Raw genomic sequence first — 27936 nt, forward strand, 5'->3', positions numbered from 1 at the left:
AGATTAACAAAGAAATATGACTGAATGGAGCATGGCTCACTGTTCTTCGCCTTTTTATATTTAACTAATCCCTCTACTTCTCCAAATAGAGGGAGGGAAGAGACAAGAGTCGATCGTATGCCAAAACATTGACTCTTGGCGCGAAATGCGAGAGAAAATATATACAGAGCCATCGTTTGGCTTATTCGTGGAATAAGCGAAACGACATATTTACAAACGAAAAGTAATTTGTGAATAAAACTTTTATATACGTGTCCTTAGTGATTTAAAAGCAAAGGCTGAAAAATAAACTTCGATGAAAAAACCTTAAAATCAGCTCCAAATTTAAGGTTGAAAATTTAAATTTTAGTCGATAAGTATAAATATAAGCGAAAAGATGATGGCCATATAGTCCTGCATAGTAGTAAAAAAAAGTTAATTAGGGAGTAGATAAGTGTGTGTCTTGAGTTGTTGACATATTTGTGGATAGCTGTTTGATAATGCGTACTAATTAAGAGCTCAAATCAGGCTCAACCGTTGAACATGCCCTTATCAGGATGAATGTTGCATACCTTCTCTCCGTCTCAAAAAAAACCAACCTCTCATACGGTCATATCGGATGTGACATATCCTAGTATGGTGAATCTGAAGAGTGTCCAGATTCACCATACTAGGATGTGTCACATGTTGTACGATGTTGGTTTATTTTGGGATTATGATGTTGGTTTATTTTGAGATGGAGAGTGTACTTGGCATTCGTTGACAAGATATTGATCGATCACGGTCCTGCAGCCCAAGAGTATAAGCACAGTACCTGGTGACAGTCTGTCAGAAGGAACTGATTTTCCAGAGAATCAAGCTTGAGTGTACTTATGGCGTACTTTGGTGGCAGTAATAGAGTTCTCTGATCCAGAATGACCTTTTTGATTAGCTTTGTAGTATGGCGTGAGCCGGACAAAAGGATCGGAGGTTGTTAAGGCGTGAGCAGGAGGGAAGGAAGATGCTACTACGCAGTAGCACTGGTATATCTAATCGGAAGATCCATCAATTGGCACTAATCTTTCATCCTAGCTAATCCCATTCCTCTGGGTATAATCTCGCATTCTCCAATTCCCTAATCCTCCATTCTTGCTGTAATCTGCTTCAGAGTCTTTGCTTTCGACCATGGACGTTGGAGGTTAGTCGATTTTTTTTAAATTTTCGCAGGTGAATTGTGAATTAAATGTACGTCCTGATAACTACAGCTGAGAAGCAAACACAGCAACATTCTGCTGGTCCTACCGGCTAGCTCCTCCTGGTCTTTCCTCTCGCAGAGACCGCAATAGCGGTTGACAAGTTGTAGCAGCGCTCTGGTTGCAGTCATGAGCGGCATGAGGTGATATTCCATCTTTCTTAGTAGATTGTTACTCCCTCCGTTCAAAAAGACATATATTATTGTGTACGTAAAATTAGAAAATTAGAAAATAGACTAGTGAGGAGCACCTTTTTTCCCGTAAAGATAAAGTTTTACCTCGGTTTCTATTAGCACGTTTTTCAAACTACAAAATGACACATTATGTGTGAAAACGTTGTATATTAAAGTTCCTTTAAAGCATCAAATATATCTATTTTTTAAATTTCTAATAATTAACACTAATGACTGTTTTGTTTTATGTGCCCGCTTTTAATTTCCATCTTCACAAGATTGAACGGGATAAGTCCTTAAGGATCAAACCATAACTAAACTAAACCAGTGATGATGGGAAGGTGTCACACCTTATGCCCTAGAATATTTTTGGAGTTCTCAACAACTGCTTGAATAGATTGTGGAACTACCTAGAGAACTGTTGACAGTTTTTTAAGGAGAAAACTTTCAAATCTAACTATAGTATAATTACAATATAATTTCATATATAAGTATAATATATAAGTATAATGTAACTCGTATATAAATATTAAAATAATATATGTAACACTATATCTAAATTATATAGAGATGATAATGTAGTTACAGTTCAGTTACATAGTAGTTACGATGTAGTTACAAACTGCATTGTAGTTACATTGTAACTGTATTGTAACTAGGGTGTAACTGGAGTATAACTAAAATATAACTCATCTAACTTCTCAAAAACATACAACAGATCAAGTGGCTAGCATGCACGCCTTCCAGGATCTCCTGGGTTCGATCCCCTGCAAGCGCACACGACGCGCCGATTTTTTTCCAAATCTTACACGAATCACGGCGCGGATCGCGCGGTCAAAAAATCGAAAACACGAATCACGATGAATCACGGCGCTGGATCGCACGGTCAAAAAATCGAAAGTTTTCAGCTTCAAAAACTGTCGACAGCTAGCTAGTAAAACCGATAGATTGTAACATAAAAAGACTAATGCACACTTCGATAGACATAAAGATACTTAGAGAGACGCAAAAATTGCACGAAAATGTTTGGAATTTCTATCAATGCAGTTGTAAAGTTGGTTAGTATAACTACAAACTAATGTAGATCTTTGGCCCTTTTATCAGCTCACTCACACGTGCCCTGCAACTCTGGAACGAGTGGGAGATCCAGTGCCTGGTACTAGCGAGCTTCAGCTTGCAAGTCTTCCTCCACTTGTTCTCAAGCACTCGCAAGGCTAACACCTCCCGTGTACTAAGCTTGCTTCTCTGGCTGGCCTACTTGTCAGCCGGCTACGTTGCGACCTTCACACTGGGGCGTCTGGCGCTCTACGTTGGCGATCCACACCATCATCAGCTCGTGCTCTTCTGGACGCCTCTCCTGCTGCTGCACCTTGGCAGCCAGGAGACGATTTCTGCCTTCTCCATTGAGGATGCAATGCTGTGGAAGCGTCACCTCCTCGGTCTCGTCACCCAAGTGACCCTAGCGATCTACATCATGGTCAAGTCATGGCACCCGGACAAGCAGCTCTTGGCGCCATTGGTGCTGATGTTCATCTCTGGAACAATCAAGTATGTCGAGAGAATTTGGCTCTCATGACAGCTAGCAGGGCGATGGAGCCAGGAGGTGATTGTTGGAATTAATAGATGGGCTAAGGCCCATTCGAAGATTAATTCTTTGGAAAATCACAAAAGCCCACCTCATGGGATGGCATGTATGTGGAGTTTAGTATCACCTTGCTTATTTTAGGAGAGGGGACCTCCTTAAAAGGGAGGATGCCCTCCTAGCCACTTGAAGCATGTGTGGTGGAGAGAAGAGGGGAAACGCGCGCGCTCGCTCGCCTCGTCTGGGAGGGCAGGCGGCGCGCGTGCACGACGTACGCTTCGAATGGTCCGCAAAATTGGCTCCTCACCCTTGCGCAGATGCAGCCTCCTTTTGCAGTTTTGTTTTGCTGCGGGATTGGATTCGGATTTGTTTTGTTTTGGAAACATTCCGAAAAATCCGGTGCGTGAAAACGGCATGGAGTCCGGATAGGTTACGCGCGACTTATCCGGTTCGGTTTACGCGGGCGCCCTGATCAGGCGATCTATCTCTATATAAACCGAGCCGCCGCCTTCACGCAACACACGCGAAATCAATCTAGGGTTTGCCTCCTACTCTGTACTGCGCCGTCACTCGTAGACTACTCCATCCCGCTCGCCGGCGTGCACCGGCGATCGGACAGCAGGTCTCCGGAACCTCTGCCTTCGACGTCCTACACCGGGAGAAGGCGGCAATATGGTTTTTGGGAAGCGCTTCATGCGACTGCTCCCTGTTCGTCCGCAACGGCTCGCCTTCCTCTCCGCTCGCGTGCTTCGCGACTTCGTCGACGCTCGCAGCCGCGAGTAGTTCCTGCCGAGCAACCGGTCTTTCTGCCACCTCGGTACGTGTTCGACATGTTGCGCATATTTGATCTGTTCATGTTTTACTGCTTAGTTTACACATGTAGATCTAATGATGTGTTCAATCTGGTTTACATCTGCAATGTCATGATTTATATATGGAATAAATTAAATCATTATGTGCTTATAATTTCAACAATCCAAAAACCTTATTATAGGCGCTGTGATTTTACTTGGCTGGTTTTGCCGATGCACTGAGGCCAGGTAAATTCACCGGTGTGCACTTTAAGAGTTGGCAGATCAGGGTCACTCTGTGGCTGACGGCTATGAAATGCTTCTGGGTGAGTACTGGCAAACCTGAAGGAATTCTTACTGCTGATCAACAGAAGCAATTCGAGGAAGCCACTACTCTCTTTGTGGGATGCATTCTTAGCGTTCTTGGCGATCGTCTGGTCGAGGTGTATATGCATATGACCGACGCTAAGGAGTTGTGGGATGCACTAAATACTAAATTCAGTTCTACTGATGCTAGCAATGATCTGTATATCATGGAGCAGTTTCATGACTACAAGATGGCTGACAACCGTTCTGTAGTCGAACAGGCTCATGAGATACAAACCATGGCTAAGGAACTCGAACTCCTTAAGTGTGTCTTACCCGACAAATTTGTGGCCGGGTGCATTATTGCGAAACTACCTCCATCATGGAGAAGTTTCGGTACTGCACTCAAACACAAGAGACAGGAATACTCTGTTGAGAGGTTGATAGCGTCTCTTGATGTTGAGGAGAAAGCTCAGGAAAAAGACGCCGCGTCTAAGGGCGATGGTGGGTAGTCCAGTGCCAATATTGCGCACAAGGCCCAGAACAAGAGCAAGGGGAAATACAAAGCTCAACAGACCACCAACTTCAAGAAGCAGAAGAAGAAGAACAACAATCCTAACCAGGATGAGAGGACTTGCTTTCTGTGTGGGCAACCTGGTCATCTGGCTAGGAAGTGTCCACAGTGCAAGGGGATGAAGGCACCTGCAGGGCAGACTTCTAAGTCTGCTAATGTGACCATTGGCAACACTGGAGATGGAAGCGGGTATGGTAATTTACCTACTGTTTTTTCAGTTAATCAGTCTACTAATTGATGGGTTGATACTGGGGCCAATGTACATGTTTGTGCTGACATCTCATTGTTTTCTTCTTATCAGGTCGCACGGGGTTCCACCGTCCTAATGGGGAATGGGTCACATGCAGATCTGAAGTTTACTTCGGGAAAGATCGTGCAGCTGAAGAACGTGCAGCATGTCCCTTCTATCGACAGGAATATTGTTAGTGGCTCCCGTCTGACTAGAGACGGATTTAAGTTGGTTTTTGAGTCTAATAAAGTAGTCGTGTCTAAACATGGATATTTTATTAGTAAAGGTTATGAGTGCGGAGGCCTGTTCCGCTTTTCCCTTTCTGATTTCTGCAATAAGTCTGTGAACCATATTTGTGGCAGTGTGGATGATGAGGCTAATGTTTGGCACTCACGTTTATGTCATATTAATTTTGGCTTGATGTCTCGGCTTTCCAGCATGTGTTTAAATCCTAAGTTTTCCATTGTCAAAGGTTCTAAGTGCCATAGTTGTGTGCAATTGAAGCAACCTCGCAAGCCTCACAAGGCTGCCGAGGAGAGAAACTTGGCACCACTAGAACTCCTACATTTAGATCTTTGTGAAATGAATGGGGTGTTGACGAAGGGTGGAAAATGATATTTCATGACATTGATTGATGATGCTACTAGATTTTGCTATGTGTACTTGTTGAAAACGAAAGATGAGGCTCTAGACTATTTTAAAATTTATAAGGCAGAAGTTGAAAATCAACTTGACAGAAAGGTAAAAAGGCTTAGGTCTGATCGTGGTGGAGAGTTTTTCTCGAACGAGTTTGACTTATTTTGTGAGGAACATGGCATCATACATGAGAGGACGCCTCCCTATTCTCCCGAGTCTAATGGGATTGCTGAAAGGAAGAACCGCACACTGACTGACTTGGTGAATGCCATGTTGGACACCGTGGGACTACCTAAGGCATGGTGGGGGGAGGCATTGTTGACCTCAAATCATGTGTTAAACAGAGTTCCTAACAGAAATAAGGACAAAACACCATATGAGATATGGATTGGGAGAAAACCATCACTTTCTTATTTGCGCACATGGGGGTGCTTGGCGAAAGTCAATGTACCAATAACAAAGAAGCGCAAACTTAGACCTAAGACTGTGGACTGTGTCTTTCTGGGATATGCTCATCATAGCTTTGCCTATAGATTTTTAATAGTTAAATCCGAGATACCGGACATGCATGTTGGTACAATTATGGAGTCTCGTGATGCCACCTTTTTTGAGAGCTTTTTCCCAATGAAGGATACACATAGTGGTTCGAGCCAACCCTCTGAAATAATTCCCAGTTCAATCACACCACCAGAACAAACTGAACATACACATGAACATGTCTCTGAGGAGGATGTCAGTGAAGCTCCTCGAAGGAGTAAGAGACAAAGGACGGCTAAGTCCTTTGGTGATGATTTCACTGTGTACCTCGTGGATGACACTCCTAAGTCAATTTCAGAAGCATATGCATCTCCTGATGCAGACTACTGGAAGGAGGCTGTCCGTAGTGAAATGGATTCCATTATTGCTAACGGGACTTGGGAGGTGACAGAGCGACCCTATGGGTGTAAACCTGTGGGGTGCAAGTGGGTGTTCAAGAAGAAGCTTAGGCCTGACGGTACTATTGAAAAGTATAAGGCTCGGCTTGTTGCTAAGGGCTATACTCAGAAAGAAGGCGAAGATTTCTTTGACACTTACTCACCTGTTGCTAGATTGACCACAATTCGTGTGCTACTTTCCCTAGCAGCCTCACATGGTCTTCTCGTTCATCAAATGGACGTTAAGACAACTTTTCTTAATGGAGAGCTGGATGAGGAGATCTATATGGATCAACCTGATGGGTTTGTAGTTGAAGGTCAAGAAGGCAAAGTGTGCAAATTGTTGAAGTCTTTGTATGGTCTGAAACAAGCTCCTAAGCAATGGCATGAGAAATTTGACAAAACATTGACATTTGCGGGCTTTGCAATCAATGAGGCAGATAAATGTGTGTACTATCGCCATGGTGGGGGTGAGGGAGTTATTCTATGCTTGTATGTTGACGACATACTGATATTTGGGACAAACCTTGAGGTGATAAATGAGGTTAAATCATTCTTGTCTCAAAATTTTGATATGAAGGATTTAGGAGTAGCTGATGTTATCTTAAACATTAAACTAATTAGAGGTGAGAATGGGATTACACTCTTGCAGTCCCATTATGTGGAGAAGATTTTGAATCGCTTTGGTTACATTGATAGTAAGCCTTCTCCAACACCTTATGATCCTAGCTTGTTGCTTCACAAGAACAAAATAATTGCTAGGAATCAACTGGAATACTCCCAAATCATTGGCTCGCTGATGTACCTGGCTAGTGCAACTAGGCCTGATATCTCCTTTGCTGTGAGCAAGTTGAGCCGGTTTACCTCTAATCCGGGAGATGATCACTGGCATGCGCTTGAGCGAGTAATGCGCTATCTGAAAGATACTATGGAATTGGGGCTTTACTATACTGGGTATCCTGCGGTACTGGAGGGTTATAGTGATTCTAACTGGATCTCTGATGTGGATGAGATCAAAGCCACTAGTGGATATGTCTTCACACTGGGTGGTGGTGCTGTTTCGTGGAGGTCTTGCAAACAGACCATTTTGACGAGGTCAACCATGAAAGCAGAACTGATGGCACTGGATACTGCTACTGTTGAGGCAGAATGGTTGCGTGATCTATTAATGGATCTGCCTATTGTTGAAAAACCGATGCCGGTTATCCTTATGAACTGTGACAATCAAACGGTAATTGTCAAAGTGAATAGTTCTAAGGATAATATGAAATCGTCTAGACATGTGAAAAGACGATTGAAGTCTGTTAGGAAATTGAGAAACTCCGGAGTTATAACGTTGGATTAGATCCAAACAGCTAGAAACCTGGCAGATCCCTTCACGAAGGGACTATCACGAAATGTGATAGACAATGCATCGAAGGAGATGGGTTTGAGACCCATGTGAGTTATACTATGGTGGTAACCTAGTCTATGTGATCGGAGATCCCGTGAATTAGAACTTGGGAAGAACAAACCATTAGTAAACTAGAGGAGAGTACTAATCTATACCCTCTCTAAGTGAAGATGCATGTACTCTCGTGAGCTGCAAGGCAGGTTGGCTATGCCTTAATGAGTTCTGTTGGCTTTAATTAGCGAAGATGCTGTCCTGCAGAGCAGTCTTGAAAGAACTCACCTTTATAAGCTTGACTGTTGGTCACAGTCTATGGAGATTTTGGGTGAATCTTCTAGGAAGCTTACTAAAGACCTAGGAGTATGACTTATACGCTCCACCCGAGGGGTAGTCTACAGACGGTCTAGTACCAGATAAGACTCTAAGTGAAACTTGCTTGCACAAGACTTGCAATTCAAGGCGTAGTCCATTGTTCAAGTTGTGAGTAAGTGTAGCTTGGAGTTCTAGGTGGATGTTCAACCTTAATCGGTCTCCATCGAACCGCTGGTATATAAACAGTATATTGGAAAAGGCAAATCTCAGTGGGATTTTGAGATTTGGTGGGGGATTGTTGGAATTAATAGATGGGCTAAGGCCCATTCGAAGATTAATTCTTTGGAAAATCACAAAAGCCCACCTCATGGGATGGCATGCATGTAGAGTTTAGTATCACCTTGCTTATTCTAGGAGAGGGGGACCTCCTTAAAAGGGAGGATGCCCTCCTAGCCACTTGAAGCATGTGTGGTGGAGAGAAGAGGGGAAACACGCGCGCGCTCACTCGCCTCGCCTGGCAGGGCAGGCGGCGCGCGTGCACGACGTACGCTTCGAATGGTCCGCAAAATTGGCTCCTCACCCTTGCGCAGATGCAGCCTTCTTTTGCAGTTTTGTTTTGCTGCGGGATTGGATTCAGATTTGTTTTGTTTTGGAAACATTCCGAAAAATCCGGTGCGTGAAAACGACATGGAGTCCGGATAGGTTACGCGCGACTTATCCGGTTCGGTTTACGCGGGCGCCCTGATCAGGCGATCTATCTCTATATAAACCGAGCCGCCACCTTCACGCAACACACGCGAAATCAATCTAGGGTTTGCCTCCTACTCTGTACTGTGCCGTCACTCGTAGACTACTCCATCCCGCTCGCCGGCGTGCACCGGCGATCGGGACAGCAGGTCTCCGGAACCTCTGCCTTCGACGTCCTGCACCGGGAGAAGGCGGCAATAAGGTTTTTGGGAAGCGCTTCGCGCGACTGCTCCCTGTTCGTCCGCGACGGCTCGCCTTCCTCTCCGCTCGCGTGCTTCGCGACTTCGTCGACGCTCGCAGCCGCGAGTAGTTCCTGCCGAGCAACCGGTCTTTCCGCCACCTCGGTACGTGTTCGACATGTTGCGCATATTTGATCTGTTCATGTTTTACTGCTTAGTTTACATGTGTAGATCTAATGATGCGTTCAATCTGGTTTACATCTGTAATGTTATGATTTATTTATGGAATAAATTAAATCATTATGTGCTTATAATTTCAACAGTGATTCTGTGGCAGATCATGTGATGGATGTACAAGATGATGTTATCATCGATGCCAAGTCCTATTTCCAAGAGCTGCATAGTATTTTCCCGGGGAAGGATGTGCAGGATCTAGATGTCCGTGATGGAAGAATAAGAGAAGCTGATGAAGCTTACCAGGGCCTGGTGATGGCTGCCGGCGAGGGCCTTCGGATATGCCTAGGTTTTCTGACTGACATGACCCCTTTCCTGGTATGGTCGTCTAAAGATGACACTATCATTGAGAGAACCGTCGTCGAGAAGCTTCGTAGTTTAGATCCCGACACACAGGTGGAGATGGCCTATAAGCTGGTTGAGATCCAACTCTCACTGATCTATGACTACATGTACACTAAGTATGGGGTGCTTCAGTTCTGCCTTGGCCTTGTCTACAGCGTAATCGCCTGGCTGATTACGTTTTGCTCAACCTCGGTAGCCTTAAGGTTGTTTGTAGGGACTGATCTAAAGGGGCCATTCAACTACAGAAGAGAAGATGCCATGGTGTCCTATGTACTGCTAGTTGGTGCTGTCACATTGGACATATCCTCCATCTTCAAGCTCATCTCATCATATTGGTTGCAGTTACACCAAACAGGTGGCTTGTTTGGCTGTGTTTTCAGCCTTATCAGATTTGTTAATCCATGGAGCAAACCCCTCTGGTTGGAGAAGATACCGCAATATAACCTGATCGATGCATGCATCCAAGAAGAGCGTGGCAGCATAATATGCAGATGGGTAGTGAGGAAGACGGGTATCATGCCTGACATCGACATGAGTAAGACGGTCTCTCCTAAACTGAAAAAGCTCGTATTGGACAAACTGATTGAGGTTGCCACCACCCGTAGTGTAAGTGACTACTGGGACTGGGATTCCAGCAAGTACAGTGGCATGTGGTTGCAGTGGTGGCTGCAGGAGGGGAGAATCCAAGATGACATTGCTCAAGGGATACTAACCAATGGCATCACCGATACCGCCTTGTATTTTCCAATGACCGTCATTGTTTGGCACATCACGACGGAGATGTGTTGGTTCGCCGACGAGGATGATCGCTCCCCGTGCAGGGTTCCGAGCATGGAGCTGTCGAGATATGTAATGTACCTCGTCGCGAAGCGTGACGTGATGAGTGGCACCAATGGGCATTTTCGGCTTGGTAAGGCACGCCGCCTGCTGAAGCGCATCCTTCGAGCTTCCACTGTCCATGATGAGAAGACACTCCTGAGGTATGTGCGGCAGTCACCCGGGGTGACTGAGCCATGCTTTAGTCATGGCCGTGTGATCACCGATCACCTTCTCAAGATAAGCAACGGAGCTCAGCGTTGGGAGCTCATCTCCATGGTGTGGATTGAGATGTTGTGCTACCTTGGACCAAACTGTGGGGCTCAGTTCCATGCCAAGCATCTCAGCACTGGTGGCGAGTTCGTCACACATGTCAGGATCCTACTGGTTATTCTTGGCATTCCTTTTCTAAGGTTAGACATGAAACCAGGAAATTTTTGAGTAAACCAATTCAAGTTTGTTTCGAGAAATTCTCTTGTATGTATGTAACTATGTATACAGTGGTGGAGCCTGCTAGAAGTTTATGTAAATGGAGCCACACCTATAGGGTTCAACTCTATTTTCTTACCCAAATTCTCTACAAATTCATACACTTTTCTGAAATTTATATGAATGGATCTCAGGCCTAGGGTTTGAGCCATAGCTGTCCAAGGCCTGGATCCGCCCTTGTATGTGTATATGTATGTTAGGTCGGACTGTCGCTGCCAGCGCCATTTGCATCTTCATATAAACTTAAGTTTCAGAAGTTGCGTGGTTTCTATCATCTAAAGTATTTCCTTGGTTCTGTTGATTTGTTTGTTAATTAGTACAAACCTTGTGTTCTTATGCTAAAACTGCTTTTCTCATGTCTGATATTTTGTCTAGCAACTTTCTATCAAGAATTCTTTCGATCATTTTGCAACTGAATTCTTTTTCAAATTGAGGTTCATATTTTCTTACTTTCTTAGCTCCCTTTTGATTATTGATGTGAGGCAAACAAAAATTCTTCTTTTTTCAAAGTCATATATATGGGCTCTTAGCAGCCTAGTAACATGATCTTAACACATATGGCACTACTACAAAATCGATTTTTGCATGCAGTCAGAATCAATTTTCACAAGCATCTAGATGGTCCGCATCCTGGTGTCTACCCGTGTGGTCAGCACAACCACATTTTTGCATGCGGTCACCTATACCGACCGCACGCGAAAATAATTTCAGCGAAAAAAATAAAAATTCCAAAACACCAAATCCGCTGAAACCCTAGCATGCCGCCGATTGAAACCCTAACGTTGCCGTGGCCGGCACCACCGCCATCGTGGTGCTCACCATAGTCCGCTACCATCGACGTCGTCGCCGTAGTAGTCAACGAGGACTGGGGCCGGGGAGGCGGATCCGCCCCTCCCGAGGGCGGCGGCGCCGGATCCGCTGTCCGTCGTCATCGCGCCCCTCCCGGGGCCAAGGACGGCACCACCCTCGCTGCCTGCAGTTTTCGTCACCAATTCCTTTCCCTAGGGCGTCGGATCCGTCCCTCCCGAGGACAGCGGTGCCGGATTGACCACCCCCGCCTCCCTCCATCGTTGTGCATGTGTCATCGTCATTCCTAAAAAAGCCCACCACCACCAGCCGGAGGTGAGAAGATAAAGATGAGGATGCGAGAAGGTGAGACAGAGAACGTGGCTTGAAAAAATTTGAAGATGCTGATAGGGAGGGGGAAATTAGACTTGAATCAGGTATTTAAGAGACTCGCCTGCGAAATTGCATTATCGCATGTAGTCGCTTAAGAGGCCTGCCTGTGAAAATAAATCTATTTTTGCAGGCAGGCCTCTTTAAGCGGCTGCCTGCAATAATGCATTTTCGCAGGTAGCCTTGAACCAATACAATGGAGAGCAATTTTTGCATGCGGGACATTTATGGTCTGCCTACAACCTATAGGGGGCCTAGTCCACAAAAATCGATAACATAGTAGTGTGGCTTGCTAATGTGAAAACAAAAAAGTGTTACGACCGACCTGTTTGAATAAAGTGCGCCTTGAGTCAAGTTGTTGCAGTAGGAGGCTCTAGATCGCACCAATTTGTCAAACTATTTCCATTACTGCAATTTACTTCTCAAAATATTATATAGTCGCTTAGCTCACATGGAAAGGCATGCGATCTAAATTTGATAATGCTGAAGCACTTCCAGCTTTTGACCAAGCAAGTAAACTAACAGGTGATGCAGATAATACCAATAATATGATGACAAGCTGTCATTGCAAGAAAATAAATTTGGCAACACATATTAGCATGTAATCACCATCCCCCATCGACCATTTGACACAGGGTACATAAAGAAAATAATAATTTATCCCGCAGCAATAACTCTTCAAGTTCTCATCTTCTTTGGTTAGAGTCATCTGCAAATTTAGAAAAAGAGTGAAATGCACTATGGACCACTCCTTTTTACATGTTTTCCATATTTGGATTAGCATGTATCAATCTTTTCTCTTTGGTCTCACATTAAACCAGATTTCTTCTTCATCTTTCCTCTCCCATTTTTCTTCAATGTTGAGATGAGCCATTGCCGCCCAGCTCGATCACTGCTCGTGCGGCCGTGCCACTCGGAATGGCACTTACGTTCAAACACTGTTCACCTTTGGCTAGATTTGGAAGGAGCTAGTAAAAGAAGAAAGTATTATGCTCATAGGAGATGAACAACAGATGACAATGATCATCCCCAACTTGAGTGGCTCGATCAGTCAATCTGAAGGGGAGGAAAGGCTAGAAATGATATAGGATCTTCGATAGGAAGCCCAATCTCACCTTTATCTGCATCCTAGAGCCGCTCGAGCATGACGGTGTCTCGTATGAAGTGCAATCTAGCAAAACGAGTGGCCTCGAGTCCAAACATGATATCCATGTGGTGATGAGCAATGCTGCGACCCCTGTGTCGTGTGGGCAGGCTGACGGCGATGGCTGGGTCGAGGATTGATCACTAGTGTGGCAGTGTCTCGTGCATTCGAGATTCGGCCTCTACAAAGAAAAAATCTCCCGTGGCCGTCGTGTTTGGCCAATTGGTTCTGTGGAGAAGATAGAATGAAGAGGAGCAGCATAGCCATGAGGAGAGGGACATAGACCAAAGTGAAACCATTGGCAAAGCTAAGTAAAATAAAAGTCTTGGTTGAATCCTAGCTTAAGCTGCAGAAGATGTAAAAAATAGGTAACCTAATGTGCAATTTACTCTTTAGAAAAACAAGTAAAGAGTGAAAAAGATGTTTCGATTTCAGCAATGCAAGATCCCCACAAGAAGAAAACATACTGTACATATAGAAAGAAGGAAAAAGTCCAAATACCCCCCTAAACTTTAGATAGATGTCCGTCTAGCACCCTGAACTTTAAAACCGGACATCCAACCCCCGTAAACTTTGCAAAACCGTTCATATTACCCTCTATAGTGGTTTTTATCTCATTCGTATACAAATTGGATGAGTTTGATCACTTGACATACACATTGGACATATATATATATATTAAAATCTCCACTTAAATCTTTCTTTTTACCAGTTGTTAGCTCTCACTTACAAACAAGTACCAACATAATAATAGTATGGTGATATGTATAGATTGATGACTTACAACTGATGATATGCAAATATGTTATATTAGTTATTTAAAAGTTGTTCATTTAAGGTTTTAAAATATGAAAAACCACCATCCAAAACCACCTTAGGGGTAATTCCGCGCTGGGTTTAAATTCTGATTTGAATTGTGGCTGGTGTTTGGGGGTGGGCCATTTGAGAGCTAACTGTCCTGGGCCTTTGTGCTGTCATGCTTGCCATCTTCCTGGTCACTTGGATTGTTTCTGTCGTGCCCTTTAAAGGCCCAAAAGAAAGAAGATTTATCTATTCCGAATAATCTGTATAATCGGAGTAATTTTGTTTGGAGAGCTAAGGTTCCTAATACTACTGCAAGAGTTTCTCCCATTATCTCTTCACCTAACAAAGCTATTCTTCCTCAAGTTTCCAATCTGTAGAGCTCGTCTTCACCGCCGGAGATGGCTAATGTCAACCCCAACCCTCACCGTTTCCTCCGGCATGGCCACATTGTTCACTTGGGTGGTAATCTTAGAGTTCCACGTGTTGATCTTACTATCCCTGAGAGGCCCCCTCATTGTCATGAAGATTGTGTGCTCGCTCTGGTGGATCCCCCTTTGCTGGAGGAGTGGGATAATCACAGGGTGCTTATCCTGGAGCACATCCTTGATGTGTGTTCTATGAGGTTCGTAACAGTTTCCGCCATGCCTCTGTAGTTGTGCTTTTTCAATTGAGGTTTGTAATGCATCGGGATGCTTTGGTTTTTAGCCCCTCTGCTGTTTATGATGGAATACACACGGTGACCTTTGTTAAGCGTGATCAAGGTCCTAATTGGAGGGCTTCCGAGTATACTAGAGAAGAGTGGTTTCTGCTGCTAGATTTCCCCCTAGAATTATTGATAAGCAGCATATAAACTTGGCGGTTTCCTCTTTTGGGCAAGTTACCTATTGGCTTGAGAGAGATCAAATGCTAGGCAGAGTAATTGTCCGTGCCAAGTTCAAGGAAAATGATTCTTGCCCTAGGAAAATTATTTTGCATGATCCACTTGGTAATGGGGGTGGTGGTGAGTCCTGGACTGTTTCGGTTTTCATTCCTGATGGGGATTTTATTAATTTCCCACCTAGGGGAGGATTTGTCGCCTAAAGATCCTCCTCATCCTAACAATGATCCAGATGATGACCATATTTAGTAGTTTGGGCACCAAGGAGATGATCATTGGGGCAATCTTGTCCAACAACAACAAAACGAAGCTGAGCAGGAAGATTCATGGGGGCAAGATAATCCGATGGGTCAGGTTGAAGAACCACAACACTAGATAGCTCAGCATCAAATTGTTCCTATTTCTGCGAAAGGGCTAGTAGCCTAGTGGTTACAAGAGCCTCAATAGCACCTGAGGTCCTGGGTTCGACTCCCCATGGGAGCGAATTTTCCAGGATTTAATGGCATTGTGCTTTCAGTGGTAGGCGACGTACCCATCGACAGCGAGGCGTCTGTGGTGACTTCGTCAATCTCTCCAGAATTTGCCGGCCTAGTCTTCGAAGATGCTCATAGGGGTAGGGTTTGCGTGCGTGTGTTCATAGGGGTAAGTGCGCGTGCATTGTGAGTGTCTGTGTTGTACTGTGTAATTCTCAAAAAAATTGTTCCTATTTCTGCATTGACAAAGGTCCTTCAGATTCCTCAAGTCAGTGATTTTCTGAACACTTTTCGCAGCCTAGACCAACAGGGGGCTATTTCTTTAGTGAAGAAGCAACCTTGTTTTTTTTTCCCAATGGCAGGTTTGCAAGAAAAAAAAAATGATGTGATGATCAGGGCTAGGAATATCTTGGAAAATTAATCTGAGGTCCCTTCTAGTAACATTTTGCCTGCAAGCCGGTTCAGGGATCTGGTTCTGCCAAAGTGCAAAGGGATTTTTGATTTCCCTCCCCCTTCAATTCAAAGTGGTGGGCCTAGTAGTAACTGTGCCTTGGTACCCTTCAAGTCTACAAAGCACCCTTCTCCCCAACATAATGAGGCCCATTTTCCTAAGATTGCCAAGCCTGAAGACATGGATGTTTTACCTCTTTAGGTCCAGCTGCCTAGTAGCGCAGAGAAGCCAGCTCCAATTCCTTTGGCTCTTTCTAAGGCCCATGTGGAGAAGAGGGATGGAAAGACTACCCTCTTTGATCCCAACAGAAGGCAGGGCTCAAGGTTTCAGGCTTCCAAGAAGGAAGCCCTTCATGTTGATCCCAGAATGGGAATTGGAAAACCTAGAGGCAAATCTGCCAAGAAATAGAAGGAGTTTTTGCAGGTATTACAAATATTATTATTCCTGGCAGTTCTATTACTGATGCTGATATTTTAGTCTCTGGGGATAATTTTCACTCTGATTCCTCTCCCTCTGATTGCTCATTATCTCTTTTGCAAAAGTTGGAGCGGAAGTATGCGGCCTGGCTCCTGAGGAGGTGGCTGAATCAAACTTAGAGGGAGAAAACAGAAAGAAACTCCCTCGGCCAGATCCTGATAATGATTAGCTCATTTTGTCTAAAGATGCTACCCTTGCTTGCCTTTAATGTTTGGACCTGGAACAATGCTGACAAACTTGTATATTTATGTAATGGGGCAGTGTACTCTGTGTTCTACTAGGTTACTTGTCTTAGTCCAGTGATTGGTTTCTTCGTTTGCACCTTTTGCTATGAATAATCAGTTTAGATCTTGGAATGCTAAGATCTTGTCAATTAGGCAAAAGGTTGAAGAAAGTGGCTATTAGGTTCTTTGTTTGCAGGAAACTAAAAAGCAGAGGTTTTCCTTAGCTGATATCAAAGCTTTTGCTCCCAGAAGATTTGATTCCTTTGTGTTTGCACCTTCCAGAGGTATCTTGGTTGCGTGGGCCTATAAAGTTTTCATGGGTGTTCCTGGTGAAATTAATTCTTTCTCTGTCACAATTCGGTTTACTTCTAGGCACTCCAATGAAAGTTGGTCTTTGATTTTTTGTTTATGGCCCCTATGCTGGTCCTAAAAGGACTGAGTTTGTCTCCTGGCTAAGAGACCTTGATATTGGGCTGACTTCAAACTGGATGTTGTTGGGAGATTTTAACTTCTACATGTCAACTGACAATAGAAATAAGCCATGTGCTGATATGAATGATATGTGGATCTTTAATGATATTATAAGCCATCTAGGTCTAATTGAAATACCCCTGAAAGGAAGATCTTTTACCTGGAGTAATATGCAAACTTCTCCCCTTTTGGAGAGACTGGATTGGGTTTTTACTTCACCTGCTTGGACACTGAACTATCCAAACACGACAGTCCATCGTCTTACCAAGAATTTTTCTGACCATGTTCCTTGTGTGATCAAGATAGACAAAAAAATCCCCAAATCTCCAGTGTTTAGATTTGAAAACTACTGGGTGGAAATGGATGGTTTCTTTGATCTTGTGGCCCTGGTTTGGTCCTTGGATCCTGGTTTTGATGATCCAGCAAAGTGCATCTCTTTCAAGTTAAAAATGCTTAGGAAAAAGCTTATGATCTAGAGTAAATCTTTGTCAAAACTCAATGCCCTTTTGTTGAATTGTAACAATGTGCTAGACTTCCGTGATCAGATTGAAGAGCACAGAGTTCTCATTGGAATGGAATGGAATTTTAGAGAAATAGTGAAATCTCACATATTAAAGTTGTTGGAGTTTAAGAGGGCTTACTGGAAGAAAAGGTGCAGAAACAGGTGGATGCTTCTGGGGGAAGAATACAAAGTTTTTCTAGTCTATAGCCACAAAACGCTACAGATTAAACACTACAGATTAAACACTATTTCTAGTGTTAAGGATCTCCATGGCCAAACTGCTACTCTCCATGATGACAAAGCTGATATGTTCTATCGGAGCTTTAGAAATAGAATGGGTGTCACCTCATGGCCTTCAATGGTTTTTAACCTCCAGGATCTTTTCTCTGATTCAGTTAATCTGGATAGTCTTGTGGACAGTGGACCCTTTTTATTTTCAAGAAATTAATAGTCTCATAAGAATCATTCCTGCAGATAAGGCTCCTGGGCCGGATGGGTTCAATGGTATGGGATACACGGTACCCAGGTACCCAAGGAGAGGCCTTTGGGCCGTACGGCATAGGGTCGGCCAAGAGCCCTAGGCCCATGTGGTATACTTGTAAATAAAGAAAGAGAGATTTCCAGGATAAGATATAAATCTCGGGGATCATGCATATCTTTATAGATGGAATAGGGAGATCTAGTTGCAATCGACTAGATACTTTCCTTGTAACCCCCTCATCCTATATAAGAAGGGCAAGGGTCCCAAGAGGAGGGAGGTCGGATCATCTCCACAATCCGGCATACATCATCTCCACTCCATACCGGACACAGATCCAATCCACATACAACTGGACTTGGGTATTACCTCACATCGAGGGCCTGAACCAGTATAAACATCTATGTCACCATCTCTTTCTTTGATCTAGCGCACTCTAGAAATTTTATTGCCGATCCTAGAAATCGACAAATGGGTTCTTTTAAAAGAAATGCTGACCTATCATAGCCTAGGATTTCTACAGACATGCTTCTCACTTTCATGCAGGATGCTCTGATCTGCAGGCAATCAACAGCTCTTATATCACATCGGTGCCCAAGAAGAATTCACCAAAGACAGTCAATGATTATAGACCAATCTCCTTGATGGGTGTCTCCTTAAAGGTTTTAACAAAATTGATGGCTGATTGTTTGCAAGGGGTCATTTTGAAATTAGTGCATGAAAACCAATATGGTTTCATTAAAGGGAGGACAATTCTGGACTGTCTGGCTTGGTCTTTTGAATATATTCACCAATGTCAGCAGTCCAAGAGGGAAATTGTTTTTCTTGAACTGGACTTTGAGAAGACTTTTGACACAATAGAGCACTCTGCTTTGCTAGCTATCATGAGAAGCATGGGCTTTAATGAGCAATCGTTGGGATGGGTACACCTCAAGCAAGAAGTTCATTTCATCTCTCAAGTTTAGTATAGCCTCTAGAGTATAGTGCAATAGAAATATAATAGAATCTTTAGTCCTCGGAGTCTTCGGAAGAATTCGGGTATGGCTCTAGTAGCTTTTCCTTCTTTTGGAAGACTTGTACTTTATTTAGAATAATCTTCTTTATACTATTTTGGTATTGTACTACTTTCCGAGTATATGAATACCAACTTTATTATATGTCCAAGTTATATTTATTATGATGCTAGCTTATCTGGGAGATGCAATGGTGTGGGTATAATGATCACATTTACGATGGCTCTATGTCATGACGATGATATTAGAGTAGTATTTGGTAATTTAAGCGTGGTGTTTAGATTACTGGATATCATTAATTAGGGTTATATGTTGCGGAAGCGAGGTAGGCCGCTGATGGTGACAGCTCAGTATGGGTATTCCTCCGCGCATGTATATAGTCCTAAGTTAATTTCCTGGGGAGGGTACTCCTCCGTATTTAGCTCCGGTTGGATGGTCATGACGGACTGTCGTAAGGAACTCGGCAATCAGGGGTGGCTTCTCAAAGCACCTGGAGGACATCGGAAAGAGGGTATTAGCTAAGTAATGATATAACTAGGATGTATGTATCATATGTATGTATACTAGAAGTATAGGAATAGATCTTTCTATATTCTTTCCACATAGCTTAGGTAATTATGAATGAGAGTATAAATGCTTCTGCTTAGTGTCACTCTACCCTCTGAATTATATTAACCCCTGCTTAGACTTTGGTTGTTACAAGTAATATATAAATTATTAGTATGGTTTTCTCTATTATAATCTTTCCACGAGATTAAACAAATACGATACCCTTAGAATACTCTTAGGTGAAATGTTACAATGGTATATCCGTGCGCTTGCGAACCATAATATACCAGAAGTATTTCTGCACCATTGCTGAGAATTATATTTCTAGCAATGTCGTTAAGAAATACCAACAATGGGTATAACAAGTCCTTTCTTCTGGAAATTCTTTAGTACTTTTAAATAGAGTTCCTGGAAAGTCTTTTCAGTGTAAGAGAGGAGTGAGACAAAGAGATCCTCTGTCCCCCCTTCTTTTTGTTCTTGGTGCAGATCTTTTGCAAAGAATTGTGAACAAGGCATGCGACTTGGGACTGTTATCTAAGCCCATTAATGAATTGGATGGGAAAGGTTTTTTGCTTGAAGGCTCTTCGAATTCTTTTGCTCAATCCACAGGCCTAAAAGTGAACTATCACAAATCAAGCCTCTATCCAATCAATGTGGCTGAAGATAAGGTAGAGTTAATTACTGGACTGCTTGGTTGCAAGTTTGGATCTATATATGCCATTCACTTATTTGGGTTTACCTATGGGGACAACCAGACCTAAGGTAATTGACTTTGCTCCTTTAGTGGACAGAGTAGAGAGAAGGCTAACAGCTAGCTCAGCATTCTTACCCCAGGGTGGTAGGCTGACACCTATCAACTCTGTTCTTTCTGCAGTCCCCACATGCTATATGTGTTCTCTTAAATTGCCTTTAACTATCATTAAGGCCATTGATACAACAAGAAAGGACTGTTTGTGGAGAGGAATTAACCCAACTTCCAAATCTCTAGCTTCCTGGGAGCTAGTGTGTAGGCCAAAGGACAAGGGTGGCCTAAGGGTGATAAATCTAAGAACACAGAACATTGCTCTTTTGTAGAAACACTTAGACAAGTTCTACAGAAATGCTGATCTTCCTTGGGTGGATCTCATATGGAAATCTTATTACACCTCAAAGCATCCCCACTCAATTGCCAACAAAGGTTCCTTTTGGTAGAAAGATATTGTCTATCTTGCTGATGTTTTCAGAGGGATTACTCAGTGCACCGTGCAAACAGGAACCTCTGTGCTCTTTTGGAGGGACCTGTGGAATGGGGAACTTAGATGCAATAAGTTTCCTAATTTTTTTTGGCAGCTTATAACAAAGAGGAATCTGTCGATATGGCTTGCTCAAGGCCTTTAGAAGATGCTTTCATGCTTCCGTTTAATGCTGAAGCTTATGGGGAATTTTTAGTGTTGAAATCTGATCTTGACACTGTTCATTTAAGTGAGGGGTTTGGTGATCATTGGAGTTATATTTGGAATATTGATAAGTATTCAGCTCAAAGATTATACAAAATGAATTACCCATGCCTACAACCCTCAAGGCCGCTTGTTTGGATCTGGAAGACCAAGTGTGTGATGAAAATCAAAGTGTTTGCTTGGCTCCTCTCTTTAGACAGACTTGATGCAAGGGACATGTTTTTTTTTTTTGACTGAAGGTACTGCCAGGGCTTTGCCCAGCGGTTTAAATTTTATAAAATAAAGATATGTACAAAGTTATAGAGGGAAAGCAAAACAAAAATGCTACAAAGTTTGTATGCAATCAGAAATGGATTGCTTGAGGGGATGTTTCATTCTATACATATGCAGAAGAACTTCTTTAACAAACATAGCTTTCCATGACTGAATTGATGGCTGGACAGATTGAAAGATTAATCCATTCCTTTGCTTCCAAATATGCCATGCTGCCATGAAAAAAACTTCAAGGAAACCCTTTCGAGCAAATCTGATTCTCGCCAAGACAAGTATTTGGAAAAACTCTAGATTACAATTCCAGGAAATGCCCATCTGCTGCCAACAAGCCACACTGAAAGGACATGTAAAAAAGAACACAAGGGACATGTGCTAAGGAGAATGATGATCTCATTGTGTTCTTTGCTATGGGGATTTAAGAGAAACAAAACTGCACCTCTTCTTTACTTGTCCTTTTAGCCTCCGATGTTGGCAATTTTTGGGTTTCCATTGGTCTCTCAATTTAAATTTCTTCCAGATGGTTGTTCTAGCAAGAAACCGCTTTAGTATAAAGGGCTTTCTAGAGATCTTCTTTATAGCTGCCTGATACATTTGGAAACAAAGAAATGGCATGATTTTTCAGAATGCTCGTCTAACTTTTCATGGATGGAAAGTTCAGTTCAGGAAAAAACTTCTTCTACATATGTGTAGAATGAAGGAGCCTCTCAAGCAATTAGTTTTTGATTGGTTACCAACTATGTAATTATTTTATGGGTTCCTGCTTCTCCTTGTAAGATGTAAATATTTTCCAATATTTATAAAAGCTATATTGTTGGGCTAATGCCTGGTAGTAATTTATGTCAAAAAAAATGAACGATTTTACAAAGTTTAGGTGGTTAGATATATCCGGTTTTAAAATTTAGGGTGCTAGACGGACTTCCATCCAAAGTTTAAGGGGGTATTTGGACTTTTTCCTAGAAAGAAAGTATTTTTTTTCTCATCAATTTGGGATATTAGTTATTAGCCACATGGTTGGTTAGACAGATGGACTCTCATAGTATTTGGTGATAGCATATCCTCGAAGCAACTTATATGCTAGTGAAAAACTTAGGTGAACATAATATAAGGCATCAAATTTCTAAGGCATATGGCATCCTTCAATACCTTCAACTCGGTTTTCTAGCATATCCTCTAAGGCATATGGCATCTCTTAAAATGTTGTCAAACTTGTTTCTTGGGTGTTGTGGAAGCACCGTAATTATGTTGTCTTCATTTCTGTCTTTCCTGATTCAAATCAAGTATTGTGCGCAATTAAAGATGATGGTGCCTTGTGGTGCACTGTGGGCTGGGTAGGGCAGGATATTGAGCTAGCTTGGTTTGGGCTAGCTCATCTATTATATACTAAAAGTCCATTAAACTTCCTACAAACGCTCTCAATCCGCCACGTGAGACTCCTAAAAACACTCACAAGTCGCCATGTGGCATCTAACTATCACTTTCCTTTAAACAAGGTGGACCCATTAAATTAAATTTATCAAAAAAGGAAAAACCACGTTCCACCGATTCCATCTTGTACGTGGTACTGGTGCACGTACGTATGTACGTTTGTCCTCAGCCTCACGCTCAACCTCCACTCATATTGTCTCTCAACTATATTTGTGTTGTATTAGAAAGAATTAAAAACATATTTTATGGTAATAAATAAAACAACTAAAGATGTACTCCCTCCGTTTCACAATGTAAGTCATTCTAGCATTTCCTACATTTATGTTGATGTTAATGAATCTAGATAGATATATATGTTTAGATTCATTAACATTAATATGAATGTGTGAAATGCTAGAATGACTAACATTGTAGAACGGAGGAAGTAAATCATATGACTAATTTTTTTCCATTTAATTTTTATTTGCAATAAGTTTACAATTCCTACACTTCTATAAATGCTCCTAAGATGCCACGTGATGCTCTAATAAATTCGAAAGAATCTATGAAAAATATATTAAAAAGTAAAACATTTATCCATCAATTTACAATTAAATCAATGATCCATTATTTCCAACCATTAAATTAGATATACTAAAGTAATCTCTATGTGCTAAAAACTGTATAATTCTCTACATACGTACATAACTCCTACATAAGTACACAAGAGATATAAAAAGAAAAAAAAAAGAAAGAGTGTGTGTATATTATTCGTCCCATCTGGTAACTCTCTTTTTCTTTCCGGCTCTAAGATTTTCCAAAATTGAGGATATATAAATGTAGCAACCACTCTTACCGAGGTGATAAAACATGCTATGCCATGGCGCTGCCTTACACCACTCATTGCTCCACTCTCTTCCCGTTGATTTTCTTGAAAGTATTGTTTTTACCATTGATGTAAAAGGCAATCATATGAACTCATATAAATATGTGCAGATGCACACTATGAGTACACATGCGTACACCCTATCCCTATGTTAGAAAAATATATGTCTAAAAACAGAAAAATATTTTTATGTCATTCTCATCCAAATAGTGTTAACAAATTAGAACTAATTCCAACGCATATTAAACCATATGTACATGCATAGAAGAATTAGATGTATAATACAAGTAAAAACAATCAAAACCGTAAGTTAGCAAAGGATCATCGCGTGAGCAAATATTTTTTATGTGGTCCTTGCCACTGAAGCTTTTAGATAGTTGAATTATCAATCGTGAAATTTTTTTTAAAAACATATGTCTATACTACTAAAATTTACCACTATTGATTAACACCATAAACACATTATGGCTACTCTATAAAAAATCAACTCAAGATGAGAAAACCTTTTTTCATTATCTCCATCTTCTTTCACTCATTCCCTAAACGGTGATAAGCATGGATCTCAACTGGCTACGCTATAGTAAACTATGCAGGAGTATGCATTATTCACTTGAGGTGGTACAAGTTAGAGATTACCGTTGAAAATAGAGTTTAACTGGCCTACTTACCGATAGAATTGTGCTTCACACTTGTCTCGAGAAGCACGACTATATCAATACGAGACCCATGAATTAAGGCATTAGAGAAAAACCGTTAGCGGCTAAAGTCGGCTTCACCCGGTTGTTAGAGGGGCATTCATATATAAGTTTAATAATTTTATCCTATTAATTGGTAGAAGCGATATTTTTAAATATTAATATATAGATTTGGAAACATGTGAGACATGGGCACTTGGGTATGATGTGGAGATTAACTTTTTATGAAATTAATGATATATTGGGTTTATTTTTAGGTATAACTGTAATTCCATCTATTAATATGACACTCATATTTCAAGACAATGATAATAAGAAGTGGTGATTGGCGAATTTACATATAACCGGCACAAAGTAATTTTTTGTTTGGGTATGATAGGAATTCTTATCGTTTACTATATTTAAATCTATGATCTATTTCTTATAGTGAATATAATGAGATAGAGCTTCTTTTAGTATTATTTTTATAGACAATAAATAAATTACCCGCGCATCTGCGCGGGCTTCTTTCCTAGTTAGGATAATGAGCTGGTTTAGCTCAGCTCATTTTCTTAACGAGCTAAAAACCTGGCATGGCTCATCTCCTGTCTCGAGCCAACTCATTTAGCCCGTGAGCCAAGCGATGCAGATGGTGAGATGGCGACCATGACGCTTGGCGAAGCAACCAGGAAAAAGCTGGCGTCACGACGATGTTGGAGTTGGTCATGTGGGGATGTGGATGAGTAGCGATGGACTCTGGCAGCTGGTGCTACCGTGGTGCTTCTACGAGTGGTGCTGGAGCCTAGGGCGATGGGTCGACGATGAGGAAGCGAGGAAGAGTCCTAGCAGAGGGCGGCCACGATTTGCTGAAGTGGGATGGCTGGAACCTAGAAGCGGGCTAGGCCGCTAGTGCTAGCGGCACAAGCCCACGACCGCATTGGCGCCAACACCAAGAGATGGCGGCAACGCTGGGGAGGGACAAGGGAACATGGATCGATGCACTGCGCCAACGCTTCCCTCCTGCCACACCATTGGTTGCATCTCCGCCAACCGTCACCTCCCTACTCGTTGCCGACGAATTCCCCTCATGACTGCCATTCTTCATTTGTTCATTAGGTGATGCCACTTGATCCAGCGACCACAAGCTTGATGGTGAACTTAGCAAGTGGCATGCCAGTGATAGGAGATATTAGCGAGGTGTTTCTTTTTTCTTTCTTTTTTTTCTGAATGTTGTATTTCTTTCTATGCACAAGCGACAACCCGGGTAGATAAGGGAAATAGACATACTATGAACTAGTTGGGCCAGGTTGGTGGTGACCTATGCTACGGCCTTGATGTTTGTCCTGGGTTGTGGCTTGATGTTTTTTTTTTTGGATTGCAAAGGGTTTCTCCCACCCAAAAAACTAACCAATGAGGTAGGTGAGGGGCTAACACCCCACAAATAATTAGGGGAAAAAGAGAAAACAAAAAGAAAAGAGATAAAAAGAAAAAAAGAGCAAAGCTAGCTAGCAGTCCAGCCCACAGCAGCAAGCAGCCCAGCAGTAGTAGCAGCTCGTGACACTGTAGCAGCCTGAAAACACTATAGCGCCGAGAATAATACCTGAGCAGCAGCTTATAAGGTGGAGATGCCTGAGGGCTATTAACTCCAATCCAGATGTTTTGCATGAAAGCGGGGACGAAAACGCAAGAGAGTTGATAGTGTAGGTGTGGTCCAACTGGTTGAGATGGACCCAATACCGTTTTCGCGCCCTGGGTGTCACAGATGGTATTAGAACCAACCCTTGCAGCTATACGTATATTTGAGAATGTACGCGGGCATACAGGATGATCCCTAAGTGGTCGTATGACATGACGTATGCGCACCGAAAATTGTATGTATATACGTGCTGCTGATAGGGGAAGTTCCTGGGTAAATTTGAAGCCCAGGTATAGATTGAGTTTCGCGGGGACGTCGAATCTTTGAGTGTGGATGTATGTAACGCCCCGCAAATAATTAGAGTTAAAAGAGAAAAGAGAAAGAAAAGAGAGAAGAAAAAAAAAGCAAAGTTAGCTAGCAGCCCAGCGGAAGATTAAAACTCATTTTGCTTCTCACTACCTTTTGCTTCTGAGGCTCACTGAATGTAAAGAGGCACTTGCCACCACCATAGTCACCAATCGATGGAAAGATTGGATAAAAGGTTGCACCAATGATGTGCGGTAGCAAGCAAGGGCCATTGTTCAAGAAATCAGTGGTGAGGACTTTTGGATTAAAGTTGTGAATATTCTTACTATCACAGAGCCCATATATGAAGTATTAAGGTTCAATGATGGGGAACGTCCAAAAATTGGTGAGATCTATGAGAGAATGGATTGTATGGTTGGAGAGATAAAGGATATCATAATGAAAGATGGCAATCCATACAAAAGTTTCTTCCGGAGATAGAGAACATAGTCATTGAACATTGGGAAAATATGAGTATTCCACTTCACTGTTTGGCTTATGCTGTTTGCCCAAGGTTTTATGATCAAGATTATCTTCAAAAACCTGCTCCCGGTGGCACAATAAGGAGAGCACCGAATAAAAGCATTTGAGAGAATAGCAGATAATAAAGATGAGGAAAAAGTCCTTTGCGAGCAACTCAAGACTTTATTATGAAGGGATTTTTTGCACTAGAATCTGTGTCGGTGGATGCAGAAACGATGGAACTAGTTGAGTGGTGGACCAGCTATGGATATGAGACACCTGAATTGGCAGAGGTTGCAAAAAGGGTTCTCTTGCAACCTATCAGTGGTTCATCCGCTGAGAGGATTTGGGCCACTTATCAGTACATCCATAGTGCAAAGAGAAACAATCTAAACGCCACAAACGGCAAACGCGGATGAGCTTGTGTATATCCACTCAAACTTGCCTCTTCTATCAAGATATAAACAAAGCTATAAAGGAGGGCCCAACGCCAAGTGGGATATAGATCCCGAAGACTCCACAATCTAAGTGGTAGGAAATGCACAGGAAGCATAAGTTAACTGATTGTTTATTTATTTATTTTTCATACCTTGGTAATAATGTTCATATATATTGTTATGTGTTTACAGGAACATGGAAAGATCATATGAGTGCTACCGCAGAAAAGACCTTCATGGTGATGTTGTGGATCATGATGCCTGCCGCCAGCAACCACCCACATCTATAATTTTATATATATGAAGCTCAATTTGTGATCTTTCTCCTTTCATCCACTACTAGAGCATATTGGTTTATATACTTTTTCATTGTAATAATTTATTCTGAGAACTTCTATTACACTTTGCTATAAACTTGAGTTAAGTTACTTGTTAAAAAAATGATTGGAACAATATTCTTGACTAGGGTTCCACGTTCCTGTTAGTGATATGCCTTAGAGGCAATCATAGAGATTATTATATCACATACTATGTTTACATATTTATCCGACTTTGTTCCTTGAAATAGATAACTCATTATTGGTTAATGAATATGTGATTCTTTCATGAGACTCTTTATGTTGTTTGTTACTATTTCTAAAGGATCCCTGATCAAATATCATATGTGAAACAAATATGTTTAAATGATCAGCACATATATTAATTGATGATCATGTCTCATGGATCATGGTATAGAGATACCAAATTAATAATGTGGACACATGTTGGGGAATATGTTGTTGGATAGACCCAACATGAGACGCTGCAAGAGTCATA

At 42.1% G+C, this 27936-nt stretch overlaps 1 pseudogene; it reads left to right on the top strand.

Annotated features, from left to right (window-relative positions):
* Window positions 1-1349: 1349 nt before the first annotated feature.
* LOC127752720 (uncharacterized) lies at window positions 1350-10880 on the top strand (annotated as a pseudogene).
* The last annotated feature ends 17056 nt before the right edge of the window (window positions 10881-27936 follow it).

The sequence above is a fragment of the Oryza glaberrima genome, chromosome 10 (genome assembly GCF_000147395.1).
Source record: "Oryza glaberrima chromosome 10, OglaRS2, whole genome shotgun sequence".
Classification (NCBI taxonomy): domain Eukaryota; kingdom Viridiplantae; phylum Streptophyta; class Magnoliopsida; order Poales; family Poaceae; genus Oryza; species Oryza glaberrima.